This window comes from Vespa mandarinia, chromosome 10 (assembly GCF_050613455.1).
Source record: "Vespa mandarinia isolate Hongniang chromosome 10, ASM5061345v1, whole genome shotgun sequence".
In the NCBI taxonomy this organism is placed as follows: domain Eukaryota; kingdom Metazoa; phylum Arthropoda; class Insecta; order Hymenoptera; family Vespidae; genus Vespa; species Vespa mandarinia.
The window spans coordinates 7,225,001-7,252,500 of NC_140819.1; the positions used below are offsets into that span (position 1 = coordinate 7,225,001).

General features: G+C 28.5%; 1 protein-coding gene and 1 long non-coding RNA gene across 9 annotated transcripts in view; one reads left to right on the plus strand and one right to left on the minus strand.

Annotated features, from left to right (window-relative positions):
- Nucleotides 1-20,686, minus strand: part of Ae2 (anion exchange protein Ae2) — a 45,179-nt gene extending 24,493 nt beyond the window's left edge. For 2 of the 7 annotated variants that reach the window (XM_035874834.2, XM_035874837.2), the window contains exon 1: nucleotides 19,977-20,686. The gene's annotated coding sequence lies outside the window, so the exon portion shown is untranslated. Of the gene's footprint in view, nucleotides 1-1,342; nucleotides 1,364-1,795; nucleotides 1,904-10,943; nucleotides 11,418-19,976 lie in introns of those variants that run through there. The other 5 variants (XM_035874835.2, XM_035874842.2, XM_085659829.1 and 2 more) reach the window with 4 other exon arrangements.
- The window catches only part of LOC118445420 (uncharacterized), a 26,454-nt gene continuing 5,142 nt past the window's right edge, over nucleotides 6,189-27,500 (plus strand). For both annotated transcript variants that reach the window (XR_004839258.2, XR_014982655.1), the window contains exon 1: nucleotides 6,189-6,478. This is a non-coding gene — a long non-coding RNA (uncharacterized LOC118445420). The remainder of the gene's footprint in view (nucleotides 6,479-27,500) is intronic.

Sequence of the window (27,500 nt, forward strand, 5' to 3'; positions counted from 1 at the left end):
ATTATTCTATTTTTAATTATTTCTATATATATATATGCACAAAAAAAGAATATATATATATATATATATATATTTTTCTACAAGAAAGATTTTTATCGACATAGACGAATTTAAATGGATTTAGTGGCATTTAAATGCATCCAAATTCGAAGCAAGTATGAATATAATATTGACAATATATATATATATATATATATATATATATATATATATATATATATATATATATATGTGTGTGTCATCATGGTCAATAACGTTCGTCACAAGGCTCTCTCGTCGATCATTTTAATTTATTATTTGCCGACAATAAGCCAATCAAGAAACCCAATGACCTCAACGATAAATCTAATGTCTGTTTTATGTTCGAGAAAAGAAATACTCGGTATCGTAGCATCTCTCTCTCTCTCTCTCTCTCTCTCTCTCTCTCTCTCTCTCTCTCTCTCCCTCATTCTCTCTTTTCTATTATCTGATGATTACTCGATCGATAAAAAAGATTTCTCGAATTTCTCGAGGTTCAAATATTTCGAATATTATCGCCTAAAATCGGCCATGAAATATCGCAAAATTCAAATTAATACCCTACGTCGACATATTCAATATAGTAAGAACAATGGATGCATTTATTAAACAACGATGAAATGTTTTTTTTTTTTTAATCTAATTCAAAAATTGTATTTATGACGTTGACTATTCATGTACGTTTCCTTTTTTTTTTTTCTTTTGAATGTTTTCTTTCTTTTCCTTGTTGATTAAAAAAAAAAAAAAAAAAAAAAAAAAAGGATATAACATTATTATCATAAGATCAGACAAAATCCAATGAAATTCAAATTTTTATTCATCTACGAGTTATTCAAAATAGAAAGAACAATATATTCATTATTTATTACATGCCAATGAAATATAATTTTACAATTTAAAAAATTTTATTTTCTACGTTAACCATTTATATGCTATAATTTTTCTAAATTTAAAAAAGAAAAGAAAAGAAAAGAAAAGGAAAGAAATGAAAAAAGAAAAAGAAAAATAAAAGGATAGAAATTTATCAATGAACGATGTTAAAGTTCTCAATCCACGTATCATCAATTTAACACGCTGGGATATCATTGAGAAGAATACCTTAATCCAAAACATTTTATTCGAATCATTTCTATTATATTACATAATAAACATTTATCTTTCTAAATTGTTCTAAAGATAAAATCCCATTTTCTTCGATTTCTCGACTACGAAACATTTACTCGATTAAGAAATATAACATAGAAATACTGAAGAAAACGATTTATCAAAGAGATCACTGATGGATCCTATACGAAGAAGAAGAAGAACAACTTTTACCACCTACCTTTTATTCCATTTCTTTTCTCAAGATGAATTCTCTCTATTTGCGTGCCATTAACACTAAACGAAAACTGAGTGATACAACAACCAAACAACAACAACAACAATAATAATATCGATTAGATTCTAACTACGATTCTTATTCGTCAAGATAGAGATTTACGAGTTTTGCAAATCGAATAGAATCGAATCGAATCAAGAAAGAAAGATAAACAGCCAGACAGACAGACAGACAGACAGACAGACAAACAGATAGATAGAAAGAAAACAGAACATAGTTTCGCACTAATATTTCAACAACACAATCATAATAATATCACATATCCGATTGACCGATTTTAATCACCATAAATAAAGCACATACACGTATTTACACTAATAAATATTTACACTAATAATTATATTGATATTATTTAATATATTATATTAATATATAACATGGCATAATAACTACTACCTTTTCACAATCCACATGAAATAAGCATTCCTTCTTGCACGAAATTCTGAAGAAAAATAAAAAAAGGAAAGAGAGAGAGAGAGAGAGAGAGAGAGAGAGAGAGAGAGAGAGAGAGAGGGAGAGAGCGAACAAAAGAAATAGATAGATTGAGAGATGAAGAAAGATAAAAAGAGAGAGAGAGAGAGAAAGAAAGAGAGAGAAAGAGAAAAAGTGGGAGAGGGAGAAAGAGAAAGAAAGAGATGATATATATATATATATATATATATATATATATATATAATATAAGCAGAAAAATTGGAGAACGGCAGAACACACCTTGTTGAAATAAGCCCCGGGCACTTCTTAACATACCAATATATAGGGCGTTCGAAAGGCAACAGTATACACACTCTCTTCTAAGAAACAATACCATGTTTAAAGGTATACCTCACAACGTTAATTCTTATCTCAAAAGAATAGGATCGTTAATAGGTACGAAGACGATATTATTGTTATTAAGTCCTTACGTTTCTGCATTTAACTATTCGATGTGTATGCTACTTAAAGTAGTATATCACACCGATACTATTACAACTACTATTACCACTACCATTACAATTACCACTACTATCACTATCAATACTATCAAGTAACACTGTTACTAACTACTACATTTGTAGTATTAATGTCTAGCGAACAACAGTTGGTTCATTGCCGCCATTACTGTGCACAGCAGAACCAGAGAGACATTTACAAGGTGGCACCACCACCACCATCACCACCATCACCACCACCACCACCATCATCATCATCATCATTATCATCATCGTGATCATCATCATCATCATCGTGATCATCATTATTATTATCATCATCATCATCATTATTATCGTCGTCGTCGTCGTAATAAAAAGATCTGTCGCTGCTTCTGGTGTTGCTACGAACCAGCTGGCGCCGGTTTTCCTGGTCTTTTTGAAGAAGCAACGTTGTTCCCTTTGTGAATCCACCAGCTGTCACGACGAGTTGTTACATCTTCTTCTTCTTCTTCTTCTTCTTCTTCTTCTTCTTCTTCTATTTCTTTTCCTTTTTCTTCACTTTTTATTCTTCTTTCTCTCTCTCTCTCTTATGTTTGCACGTGTACGTGTATGTGTATGTCACGTGTACTTATACACGTGTTCATGTCTTATCATCATCATTATCATATATCGTCTATTAGTTTCTATTTTTCTTACCTATTCATATTCTCTTGCAAAATTGCTTAGTTTATAGATAAAAAAAAAAAAAAAAACTGCATAAAACAAAGGGGGAAAAACAAAAAGACAAAAAGAATAACAGAAAAAAGAAGAAGAACACACGTAAAAAGTCTAACGATTTTCAAACTTGTCTCTATTCAATTATACCCATTAAAAATCTCTGAAAAGGATCTGTTTTTCTTCTTGAAATTTTTACTCCATGTATGTATCTACGTATCTGGTCGAATGATAAGTATTCCATTACCGCTACTACTATACTATACTAATATACTAATGTCACTACACTACTACTACTACTACTACTACTACTATTATTTCTGCTATTGCTACTACATCAGTATTATTCTATAAGAGTCACTTCGAGCAATCCAACGAGCCTTAACTGTTTGTCAACAGCCATTAGAACAATGATTTATGCGATAACTCTATACACACAGGACACAACTCTCTCTGTTCTTATTTTTCCTCCCCTTCTCTCCCCTTTACTCTTTTAATCCCTATTCGACATTCCCCATTTCCCCCTCACCCGTACATCTCATATCCTTTGTCTTGTCAAACCGTAACCGTAAACGATAATAACCTGAAGAAACGTAAAACACACTAGATCTTTGATAACACATTGCTAGATCGTTCTTTTCTCGGGATGATAATCAATGCGAAAATCGAACAACGAAATCCCGCTTGATATGATGAATACGCACAAAAAAGACAAAAAAAAAAGGGGGGGCATCAAAAAAGAAAAAAGCAAATAAATAAATAAAGAATGACCGCAAATTGGTAAAAAAAAAATACTTGTGAGAATTAAATTACTCATTGTAATTATATAAAAATTGAGTAATTTGCGAAAATTAATTTTTTTTAGCGAGAAATCATTTTTTTTTCTTTTTCTTCCTTTTTTTTTTCAATTAAATAATTTTGTTGCCCGAGTTACCGGACTTAAAAAAAAAAAAAAAAAAAAAAAAGAATAAATAAATGAATATAAAGAAAAAAAGAAAGAAATAAAGTAAAATGATAAATTTGTAAACGTAAAAATTAATTTTAAACGAACAAATTAATTATCCATGAGAAATTATCAAGTAATAATTTTCCGTTCGAGTCGTGTCACGGTGTATCTTTTTTCTTCTTTCTTCTTCTGTTTCTTTTTTTTTTTGTTTTCATTTTTTGATTATATAATTTTGTTACCTGAGTTTAAAAAAAAAACAAAAAAAAAAAAAAAAAAAAAAACAAAAAAAAAGAAAACAAAAAAAAAGAAATAAAATGTGTAAAAAAGAGAAAGAGTAAAAGAGTAAGTGAGTGAGTGAGTGAGTGAGTGAGTGAGTGAGGACATTAAAAAAACAAGCGTTGCCTGAAGCTCTAAGAGAACATACACATCAAGAATCTATATATACCTATTACTACTACACATTAAACGAACGGACTCTTGTGCAAAATAACTCAAAGGACGTCTGATTTATGAAAGCAGGTCGAAAACCTCGAAGAACGTGGTCCTCACGCTTGCATAACCTTGTTCCAGAAAAAAAGACGGGAGAGGAGAAACCAAGGAACACGCGTGCTCCTTTCTCTCAACTCGCGTCGGCGAATCATTTGTTTCATCGATTTACCACGAACGAAGGAATTCTCGGAAGATCCTGTTTTAACGTGAACAAAAAAAGAAAAAAAGAAAAAAAAAAGAAAAAAAAAAGAAAAAAAAAGAAAAGAAAAAAAAAAAAAAAAAAAAAAGAAAATATTTTAACGTACCCCCACCACCGCCACCCCCACCCCCTCCCGCTGCCTCGTATACAAGGTACGCATGTATTTATGTATTTATATTTTTATGATTACGATATGGGAAAAAGTAATAATAATGTTTCGATGCGAGAGAATCAAACATTTTTAGAAATAAATATTATTTTGTGATTCGTCGAATTAAGTGTATCATCACATGATTCCTCGATTCGAATGACTATAGTGTGTTTTTTTTTTCTTTTTCGTTTCTTTTTTACTCTCTCTCTCTCTCTCTCTCTCTTTCTTTTTTTTTTTTTGTTTTTTTTCCCCTCATGTGTACGATCATTAATCATTCTAAAATTGTTAATTTTAGACGATGAAAAAACACCTCGCGCCAATTCATGCTTATTCTGGTAATCTTATTGCCTGATGTCCTTTTAACATTGTTATAATTATAGTTATATATGACCCGTGTCTTTTCGAATATTTCGTCATTTGAATAGGCACATACAAAAATAAAATATTAAAATGAACAAGTACGAACAATATTTTCACTCTTTAAACTGATTTAATAATGCATATTACAAATTGGAGAACAATAAGTGATAAGTAATTTTTACGAGTCGACGTTAATCATAACAATCAAAAAATGGAAAAATGAAAAAAAAAAAAAAAAGAAAGAAAGAAAAAAAAGAAAAATTTACATTGATATTATGAGGATTGGAAAAAAAAAAGAAAAAAGAAAAAAAAATGCAGAAGTATACCAACTCGAAACCATTATCTTATTAAAAATATTCAAATTATAAATATAATACGTAATACGTAATACGTGTATAATTATTAATTATTATAAACTAAAAATTAATTGATTTCAAAAATTACATATCCGTTCTGTCCAATTATTATCAAAATATATTACACGTGTATTTTATAATATTATTACGATAAATAATAGATGAATTTCTTTATGATAATCACAAAAAGAAAAAAAAAAAAAAAAAAAATACGAATAAACGAACGCAGAAATTAACTCCCACCACTCTTACTGCTTATAATAAAACAATACCATGGCATACAATAGGGAACACACCACGTAATACGTAAGTGTTCATAGAACAAGGTTCGTACAATGAAGTTTTGAAATTTTAATCAAGCAAGTAATTAAAACGTTTAAAGAGCCAACGCCGACGAATGAACAAACAAACAATTTTGTGGTGTTACGCAAAAGAAACTTTGAAATGAATCGAAGTCACGAGTCGAAGTAAAAGGATGTGTAAATAATAAAGGAGAGGAAAAAAAAAAAAAAAAAAAAAAAAAAGAAATAAAAAACAGAATAAAAAAAAAAAGAGAGAGAGAAAAAAAAAACGGTTGCGTAATAAATTTTACTCCTTCTTCTTTTTTCATCTGTCTCTTCTACTCCGTCATCGTCATCGTCATCGTCATCATCCATCGTCGTAGTAGTCATAGTCGTAATACTCGTAGTACCTCGTAGTAGTCGTCGAACTTCGTGTGTCAGTGTTATTAATATTACGAAAAAAAAGAGAGAGAGAGAGAGAAAAGAAAAAAAAAAAAAAAGGGAAAAGGAAGAAAAATGAAGAAGGAAAAAAAAAAATATGCGGCGAAGATCCGCCGATTATAATTATTTTCAATATCGTGGCAATTCGACACGTCGAGTTTAATTGGCGCAATTAAACGCGGCCAAGACCTATTATCGGCGTCTTTAAAGTCTGATCTACGTGAGAAAAAGGTTAGCTTCTGTCTTTTCAACCCTTTCATTTTATCCTAAATTAATCAACCATTAGCCAGTGAAACTTTTATATCATACACGACTGATTAAAGCTATCCATTAAACCAATATTTATTTTCTTTTGTTATTAAAAATTTATTGATCGATTCATTTGAATGAACAATTTATTGAAGAAGAATTTATTGAAGATGATCGCGACGATCACAAATATCATTTTCGTATATGTATTATTATAATATTTGTTATATATCATAATGTACGTGCATATTATATTCAATATGTTATAAATCATTTTTTTTATAAACAATATATATATATATAAAATAATGTAATAATATACACGTATAAAAAATTTTTTTATAAATATAATATATATATTTTTTATAAATAATATCATATATATATATATATATATATATATATATATATATATATATATATTCAATATTAAGTAATATTTATCGATAAATAAATCTGTATATACGTTTACATAGAATTTAATATTCACACGATATCTAAGCGTATTCGATCAGGTTTGCCGTCAATAAAACATTATCTCAATGAGAACAGACGTGAGATACGATTAGTTTTGATAGCACAAGTATTTTTTCATCCTTTTTTTCTTTTCATTATTTTCTATTTTTTCTGTTCCTTTTCTTTTTTCTTTCACTAACGAACGAAGAACGATAAAAAAAAAATGAGAAAAAGAAAAAAAATGGAAAAGAAAAAAAAAGAAAAAATAAGAAATAAAAAAAAAAGGACAGTTTCACATTTCCATATCACCAGTCTCTTTCTTTTCATCCTTTTCAACATAAGTACTTGTTGAACATAAAGTACTATATATATATATATATATATATACATATATATATATTACACGTACTACATATCCAACATACATACATACATACATATATATATACGTAAGTATTTGCCTTTTTCTTTTCTTTTTTTTTTCTCTCCTTACGTAGTAATTTAAAAACAGATACATATGTATGTATGCTTGAACAATAAATACCAATGTGCCGATTATAACGAAGTTTCTCACGTAACAACCTTTTCGCGCGTTTCACACGACATAAGCAAGTACAATGACACGCGACACGACAATGAGTCCATATACACATCATACGACCTACCTACCTACCTATATATATATATATATAGTATATATATATATATGTATTTATACACATATAAAACTGTATAATGTTGTGTGTGTGTGTGTGTGTGTATGCTATACCGTGGGTCACGGCTAATCGCTTCGCCAGCGAGCGCAATGGCGTCAGTCATTGAACAATACTGTGCTAAAGTCGACAATGCTAAGGCTACTATCGATCTTTTCTTTCATCGAATAAACTAAACCGTCTCACCTGTCCTCATACTCCAAGTATCCTATTTAAATACCGAACTTTCTCTTTCTTTCTTTCTTTCTTTTCTTCTCTTTTCTTTTCTTTTCTTATCTTATATTTTTTTTTTCTTTTTCTTTCATATTCTCTTTACATTTTTCATATCTCGTACACAACATTGATTTTTTAACGATGTAATTTTGCAATATGCAAATTATTCGTCCCTTATAACTCGACACCGTGTATAATATTAATCGTGCAAAACGTTCCCATGGATAATTGTACGTTTATTGATCTGTTAATTAATTAATTTGTCAATTAATTAATTTATAAAAGAAACGATCATCATCATCATCATTATTATTATGATTATTATTATTATTATTATTATTATTTTGTGTTGTATAGATCATTGCATTTCTTTACAGGTCATATTATCATTACATATGTATAATCGTCATTCTTAATTGTAATTTTTATTATTATATTCGTATAATTGTCATTATCGTTGTGCAACTCGACGTGGAATAATTTTGTCGTTTGGTTTCGCTCGACGTGGAGAAAAATTCTTGCGTCGTAAGAGAGAAAGAAAAAAAAAAAGAAAAAAAAAGAGAAAAAAGAAAGGTGGGGCGGGAAAATGGAATTACTGAAATACAAAAGAACTTAAAAAAAAAAAAAAGAGAGAATGAGAGAGAGAGAGAGAATCATAAGCGCAATAATATAAATGATAATAATTTTTCTAAAGAGCTTAGAAGATTCTTAGAATAAAGGTGACAAAGTAAAAAAAAAAAAAAAAAAAAAAATTAGAAAAAAAGAAAAAAGAAAAAAAAATCCACCATAAAGTCACCATAAATATTACAATTTGATGTATTATTATGATTCTTTATTAAGATGCTTTATTGCGAGGCAAGTGAACCAATAAACTTTCCATTCTATGGCACCCACGAGAGACTCGTCTGCGTTCCACGCGAATTCACGCGTATGGAATACGAAAAAAGCCTTTGCTTTCCTAGTCGCCAACGTTCAGTTGGTGGTGTTGACGAGAGAAACGTGTATGTGTGTTTTTCTCTCTCTCTTTTTCTCTCTCTTTCTCTCTCTCTTTCTCTCTCTCTCTCTCTCTCTCTCTCTCTCTCTCACTATACATATGTAAGTACAATAGGTATGTGTCTCCTTGTTTTTTTATTGGAATCCAATCGGTGCACATAATTTTTAAATTCAACGTCGGATACATAAATACGTTTCGACATCGTCGAAGTCAAGGATTGAAAGCGTGAATTTGAACGATTCTTCGCCGAGAACGATTGTTACGAAGAAGAAAAAAAAAAAATAAAAATAAAAAAAAAAAAAAAAAAAAAAGAAAAGAAAATTATTCGCTTTTTTCTTTTTTTTTTCTTTGTCCTTTTTGTTTTTTTTTCTCCTCTTTTAGAAAGTAATCAAATATATATGATATATAGATAAATACAATAATAAGGGTAAGTAAATAATAATCGAGAGGAAAAAAAAAAAAAAAAAAAATAGGAGCCTCATTCATGAAAATCTACTATGTAGTCTTAAAATATAATCGAGCTACGAAGTTATATGAAAAGAAAAATTAATAATAATAATAATAATAATAATAATAATAATAATAATAATAATAATAATAATATATTATTTTAATAATAATATTATCATCATTAATAATAAAATTATCACTATTATTATCGTCAGCTGTTTAATTTTGCGAGAAAAAAATTGTATAAAAAATATATATATTTAAAAAAAAAAAAAAAAAAAAAAGATAGAAAGAAAGGAAGGACGCACGACTCTCTTTCCCATTTTTATTTTATTTTTCTTTTTTTTTCTTTTTTTCTTCTTTTTTTTTTTTTTTTTCTTTTTTTTTTTTTGAACTAAAAATACACATGCGAGAGGTAGGTCTAACGATCATATATAGAAGGTTGGTGGACGTTGAAAGAGTCTCACGTGCTAACCACGAGGCGCCTATCGAATTACTTCATTAACATTGCATGTTAAAACGCCTTTGATCGATAAACGTCCGACGAACGCGAACGAAACGCACTAAAACGCGCGCGCGCACACATACACACGCCATGCACACGCCACATATGTATATGTGTGTGTGTGTGTATGTGTGTGTACATATATAGATAAACGAAGGAACGAACTCGAGTCAAGCTCAAAGAGAAAAATCGATCTCGATCTTTCCATACGAGAATGTCGTCGAGAATGGTTAAACAGAGAGTGAAGTAATATACCACGTGACCACGTTTGGCCACGTGAGCAGTTACAAAAAAAAAAAAAGAAAAAAAAAAAAAAAGAAAAAAAGAAAAAGAAAAAAAAAGAAAAAAAAAGAAAGAAAAAAAACGGAAAAAAATTCGAATTACAAAACGAAGTCAACGAACGTCGAATGATCAGATATACATATATATATATATAAAAGATATATATATATATATATATATATATATATATCTTTTTATTTCTTAACAAATTTTAATTAAAATGATAATAGAAGATATTGATGATATGATAGAAAGTAGAGAAGATTACGAACTATGTACATATGTACTTATACATACACATACACACACACACACACACATATATATATATAAATCTTTTCGAATTCGTCACGTGGACAAAGGGTACATATCTACATATATATATATATATATATATGCGTGTATGTGAGGGTAGTTCTAACGACGGTTTAGCACTTTAACGGATTCTCATGGATTTCGCGTCGTCAAATGAATAAATGCCGATATATAAGTGAAAACTTTGAATTATGTACTTGACATGATTACTTTTTAATTTCTTATTTTCTCACTTTTTCTTTTTTCATTTCTTTTTCTTCTCTTTCTTTCTTTTTTTAACCTTCTTAACATCCCAAGCGAGAATAATGATAGTGTCGAGTCTGCGTTTAACGGAAAAAAAAAAAAAAAAAAAGTAGGAAAGAAAAGAAGGTTGAGAAGAAAGAGAAAATAAGTACGACGAGGGGAGAAAGAAAAGAAAGAAAGAAAAAAGTGGAGAAGTGGGAGGGGAGGGGGGAGGGTTAAGAAGGAGGAGGGGAAGAGAGAAAGAAAAGTTTGTAAAAAGTGAAAAACTCGAAATACCTGAAGTTGAAAAGGAAGATCAACGAGGACAACGATGACGACGACAATTCGGTTCACAGTTTTTCCTTTTCCCTTTTCAAACCCTTATTTTTCTGATTCTTTTTTTTCTTCTTTTTTTTTTTTTCTTTTTGCCCTTTCTTTCTCTTTCCTTCGAATCTCACAATTTTTGTTCCCCCCTCTCTCTCTGTCTCTGTATCACTCTCTCTCTCTCACTCTCTCCCTCTCGCTCTCTCTCTTTCTTTCTGTCCTATCTCTGAGTTTGTTACGGAAGCGAATAATACGCGTGTTACAAGGGTAACAAATCGAAGGTAAGTCCGGCACGAGAGTTACACGACGACTTCGACCGACTGTCCGAACGTTAACTGAATGGCCTCAGAAAAGAGAGTCTTTGCCTAAGCTCTCCCACTGTCAGAATCTGAGAGGAGAGTGTGTGAGCAACGTTCGAACGACCGTTGTTGTTGCCGATCACTGAGCGACCAACATAAAACCGAATCGGTAGAAGGGACCCTCTATTCCTCCTCCTCCTCCTCCTCCACCTCCTCCTCCTCCTCCTCCTCCTCCTCCTCCTCCTCCACCTTCTCCTCCTCCTCTCCTTTCTAAGTTGGTTTCTTCGAATACCATATCTACTATCTACTGTATACAACCCATCGTATTCTTATTACTATATTGTTATATACTATATTGGGGTGTATGCGGTTATGTCCCTATGACTATAGATTATGTTAGTGTACACGTGTCGGTACATTACACCAATATAGGGATACCTTATAGCTGCTGAAATGGTTATACCATACATACTTTAAATATATATGTGTGTGTATGTACGTGTATGTGTATATATATATATATATATAGGGTGACTTCATTTAAATTTATCATAACAATTTCAGGTTTTATTATTCGTTAATATTATCCCTTTTGTTTCTTTTCTTTCCTCTTTTTTCTTTTTTTCTCTTCCTTTTCGATAATGTTTTTTTATGTTTAAGCAAGATCGTTTTTATAATTACGCTAGAACGGCGATGAGAAAGAAATAAAAAATGAAAAAAAAAAAAAAAAAAAAAAAAAAAAAAAAAAAAAAAAAAAAGAGATACGAAAAGAAAGGAGAAAAAAAGAAAAAAGGAAAAAAAAAAGAAGAAGAAGAAGAAGAATAAATAAGAAAAGGAAAAAATTCCAGACAAATGAGGGAATGGGAGGCAGTGCAACTCTGGGGTTAGATACTAACGTGAATCATCATCACGAGACGTCGCGTGCGCCTTGGATCGATTAAGCTCATTGAAAACGAGACCGCCTTCTTCTCCTCGTGACTGTTGTCGATGGGTGCCCATCGCATACATATATATATATATATATATATATATATATATATATATATATATTTATACATATATATATGCATACATATTCATATATATATCAATCGATTTATCACGATCATTTCATCCCCCTTTGCGTAATCTTTGAATATTTATCTTTCGTTTCACTCCCAGTAGTATTTTCTTCCAAATATTTTTATACCATTTTTTTTTTATTATTGTTTTTTTTTTTTTTTACATATATATAATCCCTTATAAAACCGTAATGATAAATTGTATTAAAAAAAAAAGGAGGAAGGATAAAAAAATAAAAAGAAAAAAAAAAAAAAAAAATATAAAATAAAATGAAATATTTCATATTACAAGATCAAATAATACTAATAGCCAATTTAATAGTAAACAATTTAACGATCGGAGTATTATTCTTTCTCAATGGCGTCTTGGAAAAAAAAAACATTTCAAAGTCTCATTGTCAATGTTAATGATTTACAATTTAAATTTAACTGATAATCCTTTTTTAATTGAACGAATTATCTATAATGACGAAATACTCGTATACGTTATAAACGGGGGGGGATGGGGGGAGGAGGAGGAGGGACGAATGGATCGATGGTTTCAATATTGTTATCTACGATACGAAAGTAATCGAATACGTTACGTATTTATTTTTTGAAAGGATAGAAAATAAATGTGATACTGCGTACGTATTATCGTCGTTTAGAAAACATTTAGACAATTAGATCAAATTAGACAATTTAGAACGTCGTTTATACATAAACATTTTTATTTACCGTTAAGTAACAATGAGATTTCTAAACGTTTATTTTATAACACAGATTTAGGGAAAAAAAAAAAAAAAAAAATAAAAAAAAATAAAAAAAAAAAATTTGAATTATGAAAATTTCTAAGGAGAAAGAAAAAGAAAAAAAAGAAGCTACGTAAACAAAGCAAGGAATTAAATTTATAAAAAAAAGAAAAAGAAAAAAGGGGGGGGGCAAAAAGGAAAAAGGAAAAAAAAATGCACACGAACATTCTCAAAGAATATGTATGATCAAACATGGATGAATATTATGCAATCGATAAGATCTATAATTATAATATATGTAAAGAATAAAAAGAAAATAATTAAAAAAAAAAAAAAAAAAAAAAAAAAAAAAGAAAAGAAAGAAAAAAAGAAAAAAAAAGAAACTTCGAACAACTTAATATTCGTCGAAATGAGCTTAGGAGATTAAAACCAACGAGTTAGTATAGACGCAACCCTACACACCATATACAGATTATGATATTGCTGGCAGCTGTTAATTATTGAAGCATGATTCACCTTCATCGCGATACGAGAAATACACGGAAAAGATATTTTACGTCCGGCACGTTTCGAGTTACGAATACGATCTACGTTGCTAAAGCGAATTCCTTTTTTTTTCTTTTTTTTTTTTTTTTGTATAATGTATATAAAAAAATAATCATTCTTTTATACACTCTAAAAACACATTCTCTCAAATAGAAAAGATCGTTCTATTTCTTTTTACTTATCACGAAAGATCTCAATTAACGAAATAACGAGAAATACTTAATTTTATATACCTTACTAGTCGTTAAAAGCACGAAAGGTTGTTTCTTATTCATTCATTTATTTATTTATTTATTTATTTATTTATTTATTTATTTATCGTCTCTCATAAATTTCAGACAACGATAACTCGATTTTCCTTCCTCATTGACAAAGAATAATGAACTATTCAGGATATAAAGAGACTACAATTAAATGAATAAAAGTCTATTAAAAGTTTGATCGATGTGTATTCCTGTGTACCTTTTCTTATATATCTTTTCCCGTCGTATATATATAGGGTGATCCCAAAAAATTCCAAGGTCGATTGAAAAATTATCTCTCTTCTTTTTTTCCTTTTTTTTTTTGGACTAATTTTAAATCTCAAGTCATGAAACTATAGACATGGGATTGATTTTTTTTTTTTTTTTTTTTTTTTTTTTTTTTTTTTTTTCTTTTTTGAAAAAAGAAAGAAAAAGAAAATTGACAAAAAGAAGACTCGAAAAAAAAGGTAATTGATTTTCTTTCCTAAAGTCATCTAAAAACTTTTGATCCATACTATGTTTGGTCAACATATAGGAAAAAAAAAAAAAAAAAAAAAGAAGGGAGAGGGCGGAGAAAAAAAATTAAATAATTATATCGAACAAGAATATTCTTTTTTCTTTTTTGTTTAATCATTTACGAAGTATATATATATATACATATATATCAAATAAATAAATAAATGAATAAATAAATAAGAGTAATAACACTTTTGAAAATTAAATTTCACTTAATTCGTAATAAAACATATATATCTATAGGCATATAATCTTAGTATGGGATAGAGAAGAGGAATGAGGGGAGTGAGAGTGTGGAGACACACAAAAAAAAAAAAAAAAAAGAGAGAGAGAAAAAAAAGAAAACTTGATATCGCTGAGTCAAACAAAACCGTCACGTTTTGTTGGGGAACACTGCTGATTATTTACTATTTATTGCCGACTACTACCGACGAGTTTTATTTCTCTACTCTTTTTCTCCCCCATCGAACAGTCAGGCTCTCTCTCTCTCTCTCTCTCTCTCTCTCTCTCTCTCTCTCTCTCTCTCTCTCTCTCTCTCTCTCTCTCTCTCTCTCTCTCTCTCTCTCTCTCTCTCTCTCTCTCTCTCTCTCTCTCTCTCTCTCTCTCTTTCTCTCTCTCTCTCTCGCAATATAAGAATTTAATCCTATTATTATTTAGAAAGGATTATTCTAACATCGTAATATCGATTAGTCCGACGAATTATTTTATCTGACACGAATGAAATAAGCCTTTTAGATCTTTTTTCTTTTTCTTCTCTTTCCTTTTATTTTTCATTTCCATAGGGAAAAAAAAAAAAAAAAAAAAAAAAAAAAAATTCAGGACTCCTTCCAATTCGTTCATTTTAATTTTTTTTTTTAATTATTCTTTCTAAAAAAGAAATACATATATAATATGAAGTATAATCGTTCATGGGCTATCACATTGTTAACTCGAATATGATCGAGAATACACATATTTAAATATATATATATATATATATATAAGATATTTCGAAATCGAAATGATAATTTATGAAATTCTCACGTGTTCATTGCTCGATAAAATATACATAAAAGTAATGTGAAACGAAGCGAAAGGAAATTATTTTTCGTGGCAACGTTGATGAGAGCCAAAGAATAAAGTGGAGTAGGAAAAAAAAAAAAAAAAAAAAAAAAAAGGGTGGGACTACGTGCCAACAAATAAAACCCCTACGATATCGTTACCCTCTCGTCTATGCTCATGAAGAGAAAGAAAAGAGAGCAAAAAAAAAAAAAAAGAAAAAAAATAGGTGGAGGATAAAAATAAAAAGATTAAAAAAGAATTAAGACAAATCAAATAAAGAATAAAAGAAAATAACTATTAATATGTCTTCGACTTGAAATACACGTTCATAGAAAAATAGAAAAAAAGAGAAGAAAAAAAAAAGAAAAGAAAAGAAAAGAAAAGAAAAGAAAAGAGAAGAAAGAAAGAAAGAAAGAAAAGTTAAAGTACATATATGAAACGTGAAAAAGGAAGGACACATAAATCGAAGAATATTATTAATAATAAAAATGAATATACATACATATATATATATATATATGTTATTATTAAAGAAAATGTACATCCTAGAATGGATATCGATTTAACATCGTTGAACTTGTGCACTTTTCTTTTCTTTACCTGTGTCAATGTTAAGAGGGTAAAGTGTCATTCTGAAAGCCTGTCAGAGGGTCTAACGGAACGAGGACGTTTGTAAAGGGTAAGGAGGAAGCCTTGAAAGACGGTATCAAATCGACGTCTCCTTTATGTTGTTTTCATCGAATATACCTGACGTATTTTTAAATAATAAATTAAACGAAAAATTAAATTAATAGTAATTTAAATTATTCTTATGATTACCACAAACCGCAAACGGAGGTTAGGTTTGTTCGGGCACAGGTTTAAAAAAAAAAATATATATATATATATGCATATACACACGCACACGCAAACACATATATGTATATATATGATAATAAGACTATTTTTCTCTCTCTCTTTCTCTCTTTCTCTTTTTCTCTCTCTCTCTCTCTCTCTCTCTCTCTCTCTCTCTCTCTCTCTCTCTCTCTCTCTCTCTCTCTCTCTCTCTCTCTCTCTCTCTCTATCTATCTATCTATTTATCTATCTATCTATCTATCTGTCACTCTTTTCCTTTCATTGAATTAACATATGCAAAATTAATCGAATATTTATCTCGTAAAAACAAACAGTGAACGTTTTTACGATAATTAGTATATTTGAAATTGATCAAAAAATTGTGGTTAGTGCAAAATTAAAATTTCAAATTAGAAAATTACAACACAGCGATAATATTTAAAAAAAAATATATATATATATATAAATATTAATACGATGGATTAAGAAGGAAAAAATATTTCTTTAGGATAAATATAATATCATAGAGAAATATTCTCTATGATAGAAATATAAGATTGAGAATATTTCTCTATATTGTAGTATCTTTAGACGGGAAAAAAAAAACATAATAAAAATTTAGGTTAGAATAAGATTAAAATTTTAATTTTGAAATTTTATTGAGAGATAGATAAAATGATAATTTAAATATAATATTATATAATACTATACTTTGATATCGAAATAATAAGAATTTAGGTTAATAAGTACCGGTAATAAAACGATAATTGAACATTTTAAAGTAGACGCAATAAGTGGATAATAAGTAAATATTTCAAGAAATATTACAACGAAAAGTAACGAGAGTATGGTAGTTTTGTAAGATTTTTACGAGTTTGTTATGCGATTGAGATATACTCTACCTGTTAAAACGGCTAGCGAATCCACGTGTATGTATGTATGTAAGTAAGATATTTTCTCGCTTTTATAAGATAAGCTCGGAATATTTCAAACGAGTTTCTCCACGTTTTCGACTTCTAAGATCATCTATCTTCTTTTCGTACGATCGGTAGCGTGTTATTATGGCGTTATAGCTCGGCCTATAACCTAACGCACCGGCTATTTCATCTTTCATAACTGTCCGAGTTGTTCACATAACGTCGACAATATATATATATATATATGTATATATATGATGTTACCTAGTATGTATAATATATATATATATATATATATATACACACACACAGATACACATATGTTTATAATGATACGCACGTGCGACGATAATCTTTCTGTTAAAAAGAATGAAAATGTAACTGGTGCAAACTAGTTTCGATATTTTTAAATAGCTTCGAATAAAAAACGAATTTTTCACGACGTAGAATTGGATTCGAAATATGGGACGTTGCCAAAAATTCTTAGATGGGCCAATAGTTTTCTTTTTATTTTTATTTTTATTTGTATTTCTTTATTCTTTTATTTTTTTATTCTTCTTCCCTTTTTTTTTTGTATTTTTTTTTTTTTTTTTTTTAACGGGAGATGTAACTTTGAAAAAAAAAAAGAAAAAAAAAAGGAGAAGAAAAAAATGGTCTAAAAAAAAAGGTCGTAAAAGAGTAATCCGATTTTTTTAAATCATCTGAAAACTTACGACTCGTTGTTTATTTACAGGAGAAGAGAAAAACAAAAAACGAATTTTACAGATAATATATCGTTATCTAATAGAAACGAAGAATAGAAATTTATTATAATCGGTAATTAGATTTGACGAATTGTGAAAGAGGAATTTTAAAAGATATTTGACTTGGAATATTTTCAAGATAATAATTCTGATCTAACCTAAATAGGAATGAAAAAAAAAGAGAAAGGAGCCGGAACTATTTTATTAAGCTACTTTGAAAAATCATCGCTAATTTATCGTGGATCAAATTATAAATTATTATAGTAAATATTTACGATAAGTGTTAATTTTGATCTAACCTAAAAAAAAGTTGGGGGGGGAGGAAGCGGACGTCCTTCATTTTATAGCGTTTCGTTATTTTTTAAACAATTTCAAAAATCGTGTCATTTTGTCATCGATCAAATTATAAAACATTATTATTACTATTATTATTATTATTACTATTATAAATATTTGTCATTGGATGATCGTATTATTCATACTCGGATGTCTTTTTAAAAATAATAGCTTTAACCTAAACGTTCCTCCCCACTAAAACCCGAAAACGAAAACGAAGCATGAAGAAGAAGAAGAAGAAGGAGAAGTAGAAGGCGACGAAGCAGATTTTAAAATAGATTTTCGAGCGTGCGTTATTGTCGATTTAAGAGCAATGTGTGCGTACGTACAATCTGCGTATATATGTTCACGAGAAAGATATTTCTATTTCAACGTATAAAATATATACGTTCATATTTCTTTGATACACAAAAAAATAAGTCTAAACCTGCTTTTAAAAAATTACATTTATTCCAAAAATCATAAAACAAAACCAAAAAAAAAAAAAAAAAATAATAATAATAAAGCTTTAAAACAAATGATTCACAATTTGTGATAGTTTGTAATAGAGTGAAACATAAGTGTAAAAAATAGAGGTTAAAAACGTCGATATTTAAAAAAAAAAAAAAAGAAAAAAAAAAGAAAAATAAATCGTAATAAACAAAAAAATCTATCGAAAAAAGCGGGTCACAGTAATTTGAATATCCCGCCAAATTTCTCTCTCTCACTCTCTTTTACATTACGATTTTATAGTGTATATGTATACTTAAAAAAAGAAAAAAAAAAAGAACAGTCACTATATCCCGGAATATTATTTCTTATCGTACGCACAAATCAAAGATAAAAAATTATCTAGTTCCGTTGAATACTCTCCGGCCGTCGTCAACCACATTGCAAACATACACATACATACATGTACGCGCCCCACCACATATAATAATACGAGTGTACGTAGAAACGTAAAATTTTTTTCTTTGTCCCCCCCTCCCCAATCCCTCTAACACATTTCGCGCGCAACATGTCGAAGAAACTTGATACACGATCCTTTTTACATAAAGCAATAAAGTATATATATACGCAAATTATATATATATATATACACATCACACGTATTATAATATATATATATATATATGTTATATATATAGACACCTATCTTCCCCGAAAAAGGAATGGTTTCTAACCGTATCAACAAGTAGCTTTTAAAGGTGTTAGAGAAACGTAACAGTTATGTTTCCTCTATATAGATACGCGCTCACAAGTACAAGTATATCAAACATTATGATAATAATTCACACATAAGTAATATAACATTAATAAAAATTACAACGTTGCGTGCGCATGCGCACACATGTCGTTCACGTTCTTAGAAAATGTTACGCGGCAAAATAATAGTGTTTGATTGGTAGGAGGAAAAAAAAAAGAAAAAAAAAAAAAAAAGATCTAATAATAAAAAAGAAAGAGAGAGAAAGAGAGATCGTAATTAGTTCGAAATTAAATGAATATCCAATTTGCAATGAATTTTAAGAAAAATTTATGCGCCAATTTAGCAGTGAAATTTTTCCTTCCTAAAATAAACAACAAAGAAATGGCGTACTATATCTATCTTTCTCGATCTCACGCTCTTCCAATTTAACACTGATTCTCTCTCTCTCTCTCTCTCTTTCTCTTTCTCTCATTCTCTCATACTCTTTTCGATGAAACACAATACACGGAAACGTTTATAGCGATAATTTCGTTCTTTTTAACGTTTTTACTCACCTTTGTTCCAAATCGATTCCTCGTTGCGAGCCGTTCCTCTAGACAGTGTGGCTCAAAGAGATGAAAAGAAAGAAAGAAAAAAAGAGAAAGAAAGATAGATAGATAAATAGATAGAGTAATGTGTATGACAAAGATACTTCGATTCTTCCCTCTCTCTCTCTCTGTCTCTCTCTTTCTTTCTCCTAATCTATATATCACACTCTTTTTAATTCTTCCTTTCTCTCTCTCTCTCTCTCTCTCTCTCCTTTCCTTTCTTCTCACTTCTTACTTTAAAGTCATTTTGTTTCAATCTAACGTTTTACTTTTCAATGATATAGACTACTACTCTTCTTTTATCCTTTCTTCTTTTTTTCCCTCTCTCTCTCTCTCTCTCTCTCTCTCTCTTTCTCTCTTCCTCTCTGTCTTATCCCCGTGATATCCCGTTTTTCCTTTTCGAAGTTTTTCGAAAGAAATTAGTTAATTACAGCGAAGCTAGTAACAATATTAAGAGAGAGAGAGGGAGCAAAAAAAAAAAAAAGAAACAGAAAATATTAACGAGAAACTGAATCTACGAACGCGTAATAAACTACCATCGCCAACAGACCGGTCTGAACTGGTCGGCTTAAAGAAGAAGCGTTGGTCGCCGGGCACGACTTCCCTTGGGAAACATTCTCTCTCTCTCTTTCTCTCTCTTTCTCTCTCTCTCTCTCTTTCTTTCCTTCTCTATCTATCTCTGTCTATCTCTCTCGTACTCGTTCGTTCTTATATATTCTCTCTCTCTCTCTTTCCTTTCTTTCACTCACTCTCTCTCTCTCTCTCACTCTCTCTCTTTCTCTCATATACTGTCTTGCTTTCTCTTGTTATTTTCTTCTTCTCTTTCTCTTACTTCCTTCAGGGTTGGCACTCGCAAAAGAAAAGAAAAATAAAAAGAAAAACGAAAAGATATATATATATATATATAGAATGTACATACTCTTGTAAAAGGAATCAAATTCCTATGAATTATCATTGACACTACGTTAGTCATTAAGCGATTAAGCGATATTAATATTTTTAATTATATATATATTATTAGAAACATATCGGATATATATATTTATATATATATATGTATATATATATGTATACATATACGTATATATACCAATAGAAACATATATCACATATATATATATATAAATATATGTGTGTGTATGATTCTATTCGAAAGAAACACGAAGAAAGATTTGTTTTCTATTCTTGTGTACATCACGTGCATTATTACGTGGGTTATATTATGTCGTTTACGTGTCATTCGTCTGCTTGCTTGCCTGCATGCATGAATGCATGCATGCATGCATGCATGCGTGCGTCGTGCGTGCGTGCGTGCGTGTATGTGCGTGAATGTTATGTGTATGCGCGTGTGTACTCTTTACAATATGGCCGTCGGAAGCATTGAAATTCTAAATTCCTTTATCTGATTGGTTCACCTTTGGTGTAAGTGTTTTCTTTTTCTCCTTTTTCTTTTTCTTTATTGTACTTTTTTTATTTTCTTTTCTTTTTTTTCTTTTTTTTTTATTTCGTCGAGCTTACGAAAAAATTGTCACCAAAAAGTAATTCGAAGATATTAGAATATATTATTAGAGGATATTGTTCTTTTGGATTGACTTCGTCATCGTATTTCTTTAGATAATTAATTCCATTATATATAATCGTTTACCTATCTATGTATGTATGTATGTATGTATGTATATATGTATGTATGTGTGTGTGTATCTATTCGCGCTGATGTTTCCGGGTGATGCGTATGAATATTTATGTCAAAGTTATGTAAATTTATTCTTTCATTGAATTCGTTCTTTTCTAATAAACAGGTATTAGTGCATTATTGTACTCGATCGTACGTCTCGAAATATTTTTTAACCAAGTGAAAATTCGAAAATGCAAACACACGTAAAATTGTCGTTGACGAGAAATTCATGAGTATAGCTATGTTTGCACGTACATAATTACATGGTATATACATCGTGTATATATATATATATATATGCAAACACGAATAAATCTGTAAATAAAAAAGAATATTATTTCTTAACTTAGAATTTGTTTAGAAAGTGCTAAGAAATATTTCTTCGTTAATCGCAAGTGCGTTAAAGCCAACATATAAATATATACTTTACTTAATGAGTACTTAATGAGTAACTTAAGTACGTTAACATAACATATATTTACTCGAAGAAAATCAAAATAAAGGTTAAATGCTAACGAGCGCGCATGCGTGCGCGCATATCCATAAGTTTAAATCGTATTAGCATTGCTCGCTCGATAAAAAAACATCAAGTTGGAAAAAATTTCTAAATTAAAATAATCCATTCCTATTGTCCTAACGTTTACTTAATAATAACTTCTTTACTTTTTTGCTTTCTTTTAGCTAAGGAAAACAAAAAAAAAAATAAAATAAATAAATAAACCAAAAGATTTGTTTATCATTAATTTTATATTGAATTTAAAAAATTATGATAAATTAGATCTTGTAAGGGCCGGAGGGCGGAGGGGGGGAAGAAAAAGAAAAAAGAAAAAAGAAAAAGAGAAGAAAAAAAAAGAAAATAAGAAATGATTACACATTTATGCATTTACGTACATACGTTTGTGCATGTACATATGTACACCACATATATACATGCACATATACATAAACATACACATACACATACACACACGCACGCACGTACGTACGTATGTACGTACGTACACGTACATAACATATATGTACGTACGTTAATGTACGCTGGGTTAAAAAAAAAAAAAAATACAGTGATTGTAAAAATGTACATTACGTTTATTAATTAATGACGGGTTCGCAGTGTGCGTCACGATGCACCTTACGAAATATCAAGTGAATTACAAAGAGGCGCTAGTGGTTTAACGTATCACCTAAAGGGGGAGCGCCATACGAATTGATAGATCATTGGAGGGGGAAAGCTGATGGAGGGGAGGTATGGTAAGAGGATAAAAGGAGAAATGCGAATGCAGCCGTCTATATTAATAATAACAATAATAATAATAATAATAATAATAATAATAATAATAATAATAATAATAATAATAATAATAATAATTAACGGCTAATTCGAATTCACCTTTTTTTGTAAACATATATATATATATATATATATATATATATATATATACAAAAAAAAATAATATATATAATAATATAATAATATAATAATATATATATATACGTATGTATGTATGCATATGTATATGTATGTATGAATATATGAATGTATGTATATGTATAAATAAAAAATATAAAGTAAAAGAAAAAAAGAAAAAAAAAAAAAAAAAGAAGAAAAGAAAAAAGATAGTCCGTTTTAAGTGATATCGTTATTTTAATAATTATTCGTTTTTCTTTTATTCGTCTTTTTGTTAGTTTAAAAACAAGGCCAAATATAAAAACAACAGGCAAAATATAGAAATGAACGATAAAAGACGACAAAGGAAATTAAGAGGGATGATTTTTTGTTAGACGTTTTGTTAGGTGTAAAGAGGGTGGGATTGTGGGATAAGGGTGTTTTGATGATTACGTATGAGGAGGAAACGATGAATACGCGAATGTCGTTAATTATTCTTATTTTTTTTCGATACAAGCATAGCGCTATTACGGCTTTCTTTTTTATGTTAGCAAACCGTTTTTACTTGTTACTTCGTGATATTTTATTACTATTATTATTATTATTATTATTATTATTATTATTATTATTATTATTATTATTATTTATATATATCTTATATAATAATTATATTCATATTTATATGTATCTATTTATATATATATATATAGATATATATATATTTATTTACGAATAATATGTTTATATATATATATATATATATATATAAATATATTTATATTTTAACGTACAAACTATATATATCGTAGGTTAGTAACTTCTAACGCGGGGATAAAAGGGGACGGGATGGTGTAGGGGTTGTTGGTAATATATACACAGCCTTGGACCGTTGCTTTTTTATCTGGTCCAGATTTTCTTTTTCATTTTTTCTTTCTTTTTTCTTTTTTTCTTTTTTTTTTTTCTTTTTTAATTCGTTTTTTCGTTATGTTTAAATCTTCGTGCGCTTATGTGCGACGATAATGATAATAGAATTATATCGATGGATAATAATGACGATGTTGACGATGACGATGACGATGACGATGACGTCGATGACGTTGACAGAAGAGGAATGGTCTTAGCGAATGATGAAAGGCTAAATGGGATTGGGGGTGGTTTTGGGAAACTTGTGGTCGCTTTCTTTTTTTCTCTCTTTTTTCCTCCCTTTTTTCTTTTTTTGTTTTTTTCCTTTTTTCAGTTTCTTCTCTCGACGAAACTCGAATTATTATTATTATTATTATTATTATTATTATTATTATTATTATTATTATTATTATTATTATTATTATTACTATTATTATTATTATTATTATATTTTTTTTTCTTTTTTTCGTTTTTTTTTCTTAGGTCGGATCAGGCTCGTTAATAAGAAGTGTGTTTGTGACTGACGATTAATAATCGTTAACAACATAATATTGTTGACAATTAATTATGTATCATCTCTCAGAGGAAATTTAACTAGAAACTAGTGTTATTAACATTTATACATAATACAATCAAGTGTGCATCTCTCGCATGCATGGCCCTATTCGCTCCCCCTCTTAACCATATGTATTTTTTGTTTCCTTCCTTTAGTTTTTTTTTCTTTTTATAATTATTAATATTAATGTTATTATTATTATTATTATTATTATTAATGTTATTAAGAATTAGATCGTACTATGAGCTTTGTTATGGCTGATCGTTGAATGTTAAAAAGAATATATATATATATATATGTGTGTGTGTGTGTGTGTGTATGTGTGTATATATGTATATATAAAAAGAAACATATTTTTGCAAAAAAACAAGCAACACGTTTAATATAAATAATTCCTTGTTCGAGAACATCAGTCTCTTCTATCTCTCTAATGTTCTATCTTTTTAACGTAAAGAATAAGTATTAATTGAACGATAATATTATTATAAATATATTATCTAATTATTAAGACACATAAGTTCACGATATATAATCGCACGAATCTTAATTAGTTCAAAAACAAATCGAGATGCCTACGAAGTTTCTACTGCGCACGGAAATAAATTAACAAAAAAAAAAAAAAAAAAAAAAAAAATAAAAAAAAATAAAAAAAAATAAAAAACAAAAAATAAAAAAAAAAGGAAAGAAAAAGAGAGAGAGAGAGAGAGAGAGAGAGAGAGAGAGAGAGAGAGAGAGAGTGAGAGAGAAAGAGAAAAGAAAAAAAAATCATGATTATTTCAATCAACCTAATTAATCCAATTGATTGACTAATTAATTTTCTACTGTTCGTTTCTATGAAAAGAATAAATAGAAGATTATCATGATTATTTTAATCACACCCTAATTAATCAATTATATTCTTATTGTTCGTTTCTATAGAAAAATGAGTGGATGGTCAGAAGGAAGAGGATAGGGGAGCGGGGGAGAGGGTTGAAAGTTGTCGGGGATGAGGGAGATGATGGTAATCTATTAAATCAACTGAAGTAACGGTTCTTCAAAGGCAATAATCGATAATTAATGTTAATGGAAATATTAACGTAACGAGACAAAGAAAGAAAGAAAGAAAGAAAGAAAGAGAGAAAGAAAGTAAGAACGAAAGAAAAAAAGAAAGATAAGATTATTTTTTACTTGTTTTTTTTTTTTGTCTTTTCTTTTTTTTTTCTTTTTCTTTTTCCATATTCGATCGCTACATTATTTATACAAGAAACATTTTCTTTTATTTTCTTTTTTTTCCCCGTGCAATTGCATTAAACGGATCGCGAGCTGACATGGCACGAATATGTATATAGATACATATGTATGTGTTTAGGTATGTATCTTAATTAAAAACGTGATTAATAATACGAATTAATCGTAATGGATTAAACGTTTCTCATTTAGTTAATTTAAAGATGAAGAAGCTCGAGATGAAAGGATGAGAGGATTAGAGAAAAAATGAAAATTAACAAAACATTACAAAACAAAACAAAACAAAAAAAAAATTAAAAAAGGAAAGAATCTAAGAAAGATCCTAATGCTTTTCTATTCCATTTGTATTTACAAAGCCATTGGCATAAACGACCCGTCTAATGTTTCCTGTATTAATTACATTGCTCTTTTTTTTTTTTGTTTTTTTTTTTTTGTAACACGTTCATGCACTATGCTTGAAGCTGTTTTTTTTGTCTTTTTCTAATTATTAATAATGAATTCTTGCTTCTTCATCTTTAACTTATATAATTTTTAAGCTTAAATAACTTTTACGCTTGTTAGATCGTCAAACCTTTTCTAATCGTTCAGAATAATAATAATAATATTAATAATATTAATAATATTAATAATATTAATAATAATAATAATAATAATAATAATAATAATAATAATAATAATAATAATAATAATATAATATAATATAATATAATATAATATAATAAATTTATCGATGTATCTCTTATTAAGAAAAAGAAAAAAAAATATATATATATAATAAAAAAATAAAAAACAAATCAGAAGAAACGATTTTTAATCGTTAAATATTTCGTTATGTAATTATTATACGGGGTACGAATTTTTTTTCTAATTCATCTATTATATGCGTTGATAAATATATACATATATATATATATATATATATATATATATATATATTTATTTATTTATTTATTTGTTAGAATACGTATATCTGACAATTAATAATAATACGAAATATATTCTTGGGAACGATGACACGTTTAACATGTCGTACACATGTCGTAGAATATATATAAATATTTACATATATATATATATATATATATATATATATATATATATATATACACATATATATATATACATATACATATACATATATGTATGTATATATATCCCTCTTTAAAATAAGAATATAAAATTATAAAACTATCAACAAATATACATTATATATCGTTATTTAGAAAAACCTTTCGAGAGAATAGAGAGATAAAAGTTTCTAAGAAGATTAAAAAAAAAAAAAAAAAAGGAAAAAAAAAAAAGAAAAAAACTATGGCGTGCTGAGAGAAAAACATTTTGATTAATATACCGGGTGTGCGTCAGTCAACTTTTTTCTCAATCGCAAAAAAATGTAAAATTTTTTTTCCCTCGTTTCTTTATAATAAAAAGAAGCTTAAAATTTTTTTTTTTCTACATTAGATTCGTTTCTATCCGTCTGCCTTTTTTCAGATTGTCCAAAATGTTCTATAGGCCCATGTTGTTTCTTTCTCAATTGTTCTTTCTTTTTCCTTTAATTTTAATTTTTTTTTCCTCTCAAATTCTTGTAGATCCTTTATTAGAGTCATCATTGTTATTTAGATATCGAGAATTACGAATTGGCATTAATGAAAATAATCGTGTGAAAAAGGATTTTACAAAAAAAAATATAAAAAATATACAAAAAAAGTTATACAAAAAAAAAAAAAAAAAAAGAAAAAAAAAAAG